The sequence below is a fragment of the Aricia agestis genome, chromosome 10 (assembly GCF_905147365.1).
Source record: "Aricia agestis chromosome 10, ilAriAges1.1, whole genome shotgun sequence".
NCBI lineage: Eukaryota > Metazoa > Arthropoda > Insecta > Lepidoptera > Lycaenidae > Aricia > Aricia agestis.
The window spans coordinates 4552572-4561545 of record NC_056415.1 but is presented as its reverse complement, the minus strand read 5'-3'; positions in this window follow the sequence as shown (position 1 = coordinate 4561545).

Below are 8974 nucleotides of genomic sequence, written 5' to 3'. Positions count from 1 at the left end.
TCGCACGGTCGGAAGATCTTCCTTTGTGGCCACCACGCTTATATTCCCACATTGGTGACCCTCGACAGAACATGCCTCCTTCATCATCGTCACTCCCCGGCCCTCCGCACCGCGCCAGCCAGCATCGCCTCATCGGATGCCTCGTCCACTAGCCGCAATGTACCGCGGCCGGGGCGACTCCGCATCGGCATCATCGGGCTTTCTCACTACACCGACCGGTCAGCAAGCTGAGCACATCTCTCCTGCCTGCCTAGCATACGCCAACGACATATCTCACTCTACATGTTTTCTCGATGTTTGATGGTTTGTCTCTTCATCTCTATTGACCCTAGCATGACAAACATTTTTTTCTCGCGTAGATCTATCATCGAAATAACACATTTTTATAGAGTTTTGTCGAGATAATGTCGACATTTTGAAATTATGAGACGAGTAGTTTTAATTATCTCGAGAGTGAGATATCTCGTTGGCGTATGCTGGGCAGGCAGGTCAGCACGTAGCATCGGCCCCGCACTGCAGCTATCCGACCCACTGGATCCCATGCAGCAGCTTCACAGTTCCGACTCACTGGGACTCACTGCAACAGTTCCGACTCACTGCAACTTATTGGCACTGGCGACTCAAGCGACAAGACTTCAAGATTCGACCTCCGGTCTTCGAGGGGGGAGTGATGTGGCAGTACCCACAATTCGCCTAACATTCTTGCATCGCGCTATCGAAGTTTTCTATGTGCGTCGGTATATATGTCGCAGCCGACTGGTTTAAATAGCCGTTCAATCAAACAGCTAGCCCTTTGACTGAACAACGCCATTCAATCACACGTCTAGCTTTTATATTGAATATTTTAGTCGCTAAAAACGTTCAACACTACAGCTGATTCAAAAGCCGCCGTCTAATTGAAGTAGTTCAGCGCGCATCGCTGCAGCGCGTTTTATTTGCGGTGCGTTATATTTACAATATGGCGTCAACTAGCAGGTGTTTGTTGGTGTTTGTGGTTGTTTTTCGGAAAGAAAGTAGTTAATAAAAGTTACAAGTGTTATTAAAGAGACAAAAATTGTGGAGGCACATAAGAGTGAATTAAAATTTCAACAAATATTCGAGGAGAAATTACGGGATTATGAAATAGATGGACGCAGCCTCCCCCGAAAGGGGGGTTCGGGGGGCACATCCCCCCGTCAAAACAAAAACAAACACAATCCAGAAAGTCCAAAAGTTGGTTAGGTTAGGTTAGAACTTAGACGACAACGCAGAGGGAGCCGAGCGAGCGCAGCGACCGCCGTCAAATAAAAGGGGGGCTCGGGGGCGCAGCCCCCCGCCAAAACAAAAACAAACCAGTTGGCTAAGCGCCGTCTAGCTGTAGTGTTGAACGTTGTAGTCAACAAGTCAGCTAAGCGACGTATAGCCGTGTGATTGAATGGCGTTGTTCAGTCAAAGGGCTAGTTGTTTGATTGAACGGCTATTTAAACCAGTCGGCTGCAACATATATACGACAGCTGAAATGTATCACGTAGGCTCCGGTCTGACCGAGTATACCACCTCGCTCGGTCGGAAGATTTTCCTTTGCGGCCTCCACGCATATTCCCACACCTCTGACCAACTTTGTCGCTCGTCTCTGAACTTTTTCGAAAAATGAGTTAATTTAAAGCCACCCCGGCCTTGAGACAACCGTTTACAACCGCTCAGCGGATGTATTTATACCCGGCGAAATCAATTCCGTAAAATTATTAATGGTGGTTGCTCCTAAGCTCTTTCCGCCATCATTATATATTTAAATTGACACGAAATGCCTCGTTTTCCTTACAAAACGTTTTGAGGTACCAAATCGTTTTCAAGAGTAATTTCGTTGAGGTTTTGTGACACTCACAGCTCGCGGTATTATTGCATTGTTTGGCTCAAATTGTTATTTTATAGGTTTTGAGATTATGTTAGCTATTTTCTTGTAGAATTTAAGTATAGAGTATCTGGAACATTAACCAATCTGTTTGTGTAAAAATAGTTATATTATTTTAAAATATGTCGTCTCATGATTAAATATCTAACTAAAATAATAAAGTTAAGGGATCTGTTTTTGTTAATGACGGTTTATTTCATGAAATAGTGTACAAACCTACAGGATCAATTTTAATGAAATTTGATACAGATACGATCTGGATCATGGGGAATGTCCTATTATTTAATGAGATGACCATTTTGTTGCCCAAAAGGTACGGTTTCCATGATTTTTTACTTTGTAGTCGCTGATAGCTTATAATCGGAATATAATAAGAGATTTGGAAGCATTAATGTAGTAGTGAAATAATAAGTATAATCAAGTAAATGTGTTTGAACATACAAATATTGAGGCCTCGTTAGCGACAGGAGCAATCGATCAATTCGAAAACGAGTACCGCTACGAGGCATAGTACGGGGCGACCAACGAGCGGGGGGCGGAAGGATCCATAGCGATCTATGGATCCTCGGCAACCCCTTCATGTAGGTCGCGGCATCAATCAGGGTGCACCGGAGAATAATAGCATCGATCGCCAAAAAACTAACCCACATACGCACCGGCAGCGTAGCCGGAATTATTAATCGCGAGCGTCGGGCCGCGTCGGATCGCGTCGGGGCGCGTCGAGCCGCGTCGGGTGGGGCAGCGCGCAGGCGCGGCCGGCACTCGGGCACTCCGCGAGGCAGCCTCGCGCGCCCCGGTCGCGTCCGCGATGCGCGCCACGCCGCCGCGGGACGCGCCGCGCTAGTAGCACCGATGCAGTGGCGAAAATTGACAAGGTTGAAGTCTTCGCCGGGCGGACAGTCGCGAGCTCGGAGGATGCTGTGCTGCGGCCGCCGGAAGGTAGGATCGATACTCCCCGCGCGCGCACCCACCCCTCCGCCCCACGCCGACGCCGTTCAACGACCCGCTAAAGCCTCACTACCACTTACACCCCCAAATACCAACCACAATATAGAGGTATAACTGGTATAAGTGAATCGGTGGGATTCCAAATGACAACCCAAAGTCATATTAAAGGCTTAGTTCTGTGTTATAGGTATATTCAAAGACGTCGTTCAACGACCCGCTAAGGCCTTAGCTCACTACCACTTACACCCCTAAATATCAACCACAGTATAGAGGTACCATAAGTGAATCGGTTGGATTCCAAATGACAACCCAAAGTCATATTATAGGTTTTGCTTTATGACTGTGTAGGGGCGAGGACCCCTACACTACAACGGTGGGCAGAAAGGAAACTGGGGTTACCTGGTGGTTGAGGTAGCTGGGCAGATGGGCTGATAGGGCTGATGTGCTGATGTGCTGATGCTCGTAGTCACACGACACTGTCACCTTCTATTTCACTGAGCTGAGGATTTATCGCGAATCACGGGAACGGCTAGCCGATATTTTTCGTATATAACGATCGCGCGCCGGTAATGGACTGTGTCAAACTTGCGTCAAACGTATGACAGCTGACAGCGCAGACTCATGCGCAGTGTTGCCAACTGCCACATTCGTCGCGCTAAAGTTTGGCGCGAACAGACTGATATCCTCATATAATGTCTTAAATCACATAGTGGATATGAAATAAAATCATAGCTATAATAGGACTTTACCTCTTACACTCCCAAATATCAACCACATGAGTATACATAAATAGAACATATTAAGTGGAGGTTGAAGAATCGGGAGGGATTCGATATGACTTAAAAAGTATAGCTATAATAGAGCCTTACTCTATCATCTATAACACTTCTTCTTCTTCTCTACCACACACACCCCTAAATGTCACTGAGCACATAGAGGTAGATAAATGAATTTAGTGGGATTTCAAATGATATGATCCAAAAGCAGATTTTTGTGACGAACGACGTTGTTCAACGACCCACTTCCTACGGCCTCACTATATAACGTATCCCCGAAATATCACAAAATATGCAAATGGCACAATCCAAAAACATAGCTATAATAAGGCCTTATACTAACCCCAAAATATCGACCGCATTAGTGGAGGTAAAAGAATCAAGTGAGATTTTACAACTTCGAAAACCGATAGGTATTCAACGACGCCTACGGCCTCGCTTACCACTTATAACCAGCTAAATGTCAACCACATAAGTAGGGTATTTTAAATTGAGTGGGATTCGATGTGACATAAAAAATATAGCAATTAGCTATATAATACGGCCTCACTCTATCACTTATACCCCCAAATATCAACCACATCAGAGAAGATAAATAATCTAGTGGAAACCTAAATCACATAAACCCATAAACATATAATCGTTGATAGCTAAACATAGCTCTTATACCCCCAAGTATCACAAAACTCATAAGTGGAGGTTTTTTAAATGGACTGGGACTGGGAAAAACATAGCTACACTATACTGTGAAATAGGTACCTGAAACATATTCTAAGTACATCTAATCCAAACTTACAAACCCAATTGAAAGCCTACGAGTTCCGAAACACCGTTCTCGCTTAGGGGAGATAAGTGTAGAGTTACCATTATAAGTAGGTAAGTGAGTAAGGCGTAATGGCTAACGCTATATAAACATAGGAGACCAGTATCCTATTAAATAGACTTTCCTTATAAGGGCGAATAACCCAAAAAATCAAACATCATTTATCTCTCTTCACACTCACGCCCGTCTTTCATATGCCAGGTGAAAAAGGACGACGCGGAATCATCGCCGACTTAGGTTTTTCTTAATAACTCGATAAATATACAACATTTTAAAAATCCGCCAGGTCAGTGTCTCAATGATATAATTTTATACAATGTGTTAAAATATTAACTTAATTTAATGCACGGTTATGGCAATATATGAAAAATTCGTGAAAATTAGATGCGTCTTTGTAATTTTTTTCTATTGAAAAAATTTTAAGATATCGTGTTTGCGCTCAGATCAAACTCTTGGAAATATAATGTACTAAGTTTAGAAAACAAAACAATCCGGGGCTTATTTTCAAGTATAAAAATGTCAATTTTGGGTTAGTCGCCTCCTCAATAAACCTTAGGGCTTAGAGTTAAGTAGTCATGCGCAGCTTATCTACATAACTACTTAATATTTATACATTCTACCTACTTATGTAGTGAACCTACTAACTTATACTAAAGTATTTATTGTTTTTATACAATCACTCAGTTGTCAGCCATTGCTCCAGCACAAACAGCGAAACGGCTTTTTACTTGAACGAGAATAAAACAGTGTTCTCTCGTTCCTGTTTTAATATAGATCAAAAGTAATACACATAGGTACAAAATCTACAAATAAATTTAACTATTGTTGTTAAAAATGAACTTTTGCATTCAAATGGTCTCGCTTGTGAGTTGTGATAATATAGAGGTATAATAAAAGCTGTTTTCAGCTTGTTAGAAACCTTTGAACAAGCCTTAAATCAGACTGCCTATGCAAAAGTTTATTTAAAGATATCTCCAATAGATGACGCCCGCAACTCCATTGCGCCAAAATTCGTTATTCGCGCAGGAACCGTACATTTTCCCGGAATAAAAAGTATCCTATGTCCTTTCTCGGGATTCGAAGTATCTCCATACCAAATTTCAACGAAATCGGTTTAGCGGTTTGGGCGTGAAGAGGTAACTGGCAGCAGACATACACACTTTCGCATTATAATAATATTAGTAAGTATAGATATGGAAGCATGGATTTGTAGATTTGTACACATAATGTCAAGAGCCGATTAATCGTTACATAGTGTTATATACAATTGGGCTTCTTTTTAAGCTGTCCCTAAGGTATTAATCGAGCAAAGTTGATGGATTACAAACAATACTTAAGTTACCCGCCTAAGCCGATTATCCGAAGACTTCGTCTGAAATAAAATCCTTCGCGTCAAAAATGGCGGCCAAATTAAGTTTTTATCTGGTTGATAAGGAATTAGGTTAAACTTAATATTGGTTTGAACCTCGCTTGTTTATTGGATACTGATGTTGCTTAGCGAAGGAAAATATTAATACCAAAATTATTAGACACAAGATTTTAAACACATATTTTGTGACTGAATTTTTTGCCAGCAAATTATTTATTGTTAGTCATTTATTTTATGTGTGTTTGATTGACATTTGGTTATTATAAGTTTTTTATAATATGTACTAAGTATCGAGGAAGTTTCTAGGCAGATGGAGGGATACGTAGTTTAATCGCGTTACGTCAAACCCAGTCGACAGATCACAATTTACATTGAATTGACATGATCCGACCCAATGAGTTTCTAAAATACTAGAGTAGCAATGTCTTACAAAAGATTCTCAGAAATGCGTAACCACTTTTTTGTTCAAAAGACAATGTCAAGTCATATATTCGTTATGTCATTATGTATGTGAGATATGCCTGCAGGCATCTTCGAAGTGGCAACGCGTTGCTACCGTAAACTTCCAATCTAGTTACGTTAGTAACATACAATATCATTGATCCGACCACATGCCGTTGTGTATCAACTGTCTAGGAATCAATTTGCTCGATGGTACATTGTCATCATATTTTGTCCTTAGAAAAAGGAAATTGTCCATGCCAAAAAAAAATACTTTAATAGCTATATTGCAAATTAATTATAACTATTAACGGCCGCACTTAGATACGGATATTAATTAAATAATTGTAATTCAATCACATAAGCCCTGTACATTATCTGTCAAACTCTTCATTAAATTTAATTAATTAATTAATCATCATTTAATGTCTCTAAGGACGGCCGTAACATAATATTCAAGCTACTTTACATAAAACTGTAAATTATTAAATAAATAAATATATAAAAATTTATTCCCATTTTAAAAACATAACACAACCATATTAAAACAAACATAAAATAACAACTTAGTAGAAAACTAAAAAAAACATAATATGTAAAAGAAAAAAAAACACAATATACAAAAGAAACTTAAACTAAACAGAATGTTTTTCAGTTTATGGCAGTGCTATGCCAAAAAATGAGGAAAAGGTGACCCACACACAAGTTTAGCTTAATTAATGAAAATATCCTATTTGTGTACGTCTTTAAACGTTTTGTTTCCTCCTCGTGTGACATGTTATCAGGGCGAGCGAAGCGAGCCCTAGTATATCCCATAATTTGAGCACTTTTGTGGTCACCTTTTTTACTCCGAATCGAAGGAAATGACATATTTGACATATTTAATTCCATCGAGCCGGCTCGAAGCGAGTCTTCAAGCTGTCATTTTTGCGGTCCACACGGTGGTTATTGCTCGATTTTGAGTAAAACTATCGAGCAAAACCGTATGTGAGTACTTAGCATTACAGATTATTACCACGCAGAAAAACGACGCGAGCCCTCACAAAGCTCGGCTTTTAGCTAGTAGGTATTGACTTGACAAAGACAAAACATTGTATAACTAGTCTTAGTACTTATTCGTTATAGGTATATAGACGTTAGTTTACACAATATGGTTTATTATAGGGGTTAATGTATTGTCAACTGTAATATAACCATGATATAGTTCATCATAGGATCACAACTCTAAATCCAATCATGGAACAACTTTGTATCCGTCTAAGTCCAATAGAGCCTTTATAATACCAGTGACATAAGGACCATTATCCTATAAACTGCTCGGTACTATAAACTGTATCTCTTTTATGTCCTGGCTCGTGACAGTCCAATAACGTTTTATTAAAAACCTGTCCTCTTTAATGGATCTGTCGAATACTTTGAGTCGTTTTAAAATTGCTTCACGGCCATAAATTCTTTTTTAAAAGCAATTTGAGCGTTTTTGTTTTAATATACTGTTTAATAGAGTACTAGATATTTGCCCGACTTTCTATATGCAACAGAAAATTCTTAGAGATGTAGTACGATTGTAGAAATTGATTGAAAGATGGGAGACCTACACTATTTGGTCGGGCTATTTCAAGACGATGTAAGGGCCAGGCCACAACACTGCGTTGCGGCGTCGCATTGTATAAATCTACGATGCATCGTGAAAATTTCCGATGTAAAGAGTGCTGACTATATGAAATTTTTGCGTTGCGACGTCGCATCGCATTTCTGTGCGATATTGTTTTTGCGATACGACGCCGCAACGCAGTGTTGTGGCCTGGCCCTTTGTCATGATCTGTCGGCTGAGTTTGACATAACCCGACTAAAATACTTAGGTCCGCTATCTGCATATACATTTATTCTACACGTCGTTGATTGGTTAATATTTTGATCTCACCCAATCAAAAAACCGGGCAATAGACAAGGACGATCATCATACTTTTACAGTTTATCGCAATAAAATAAAAACGCGGCGGTAGTAAATAAAAGGGTTCGAAGGCACGCTGTGTACTAAAAGGTTTCAAGGGTGACGTCACCCGATACTTTACGATGATACCAGCATAAAATACTTTGGATACTTTGTAATAAAGTGCACTGAAATGTCATTGCAGTTAATAGCATTTTAAACTTTGTCGCATTTTTTCCCGGAAGGAAAAACTAAATAAAACGTTTATTCGAAACGGTCTAGCCACTCAAACGGATGATTTTGTTTACTTTTTTCGGCGTTCTTTATTTAAAGGACTATACTGTGATCAAAATAACTAAACAGAGAATTTCATACTAATATTATAGAAACATTGTCATTTTATATAAGTATATTATGAAGTTTTGTGTCTCGTTTTATCCTTTACGAGTAGACTACCCTTCTGATTTGATATTTTAACATGATTAATATTTGTTTTATAAGCATCAACAAATGAAGACGTGAGTGGATGAACATGATAACTAACAGTAAAAAAATGACGTTTTTTTTGCAAAAATAGAGGCTTTAGGGCCGGAAAATGATTTGAAATTCAAAGAACTTGAGAGGTGTCAAGGGATACCCGAATGGAACGAAGTTTTTTCTCATGTTCAAAAAACCTGTACATACATGATAATATAAACTCAAAAAATTAAAAAAAAAAAACGCCATCTACTGACGCCCAGGAATACTAACAACGCGTCGCTGTTTATTCTAAAAAAAAAGACGCCATCTAGTTGAC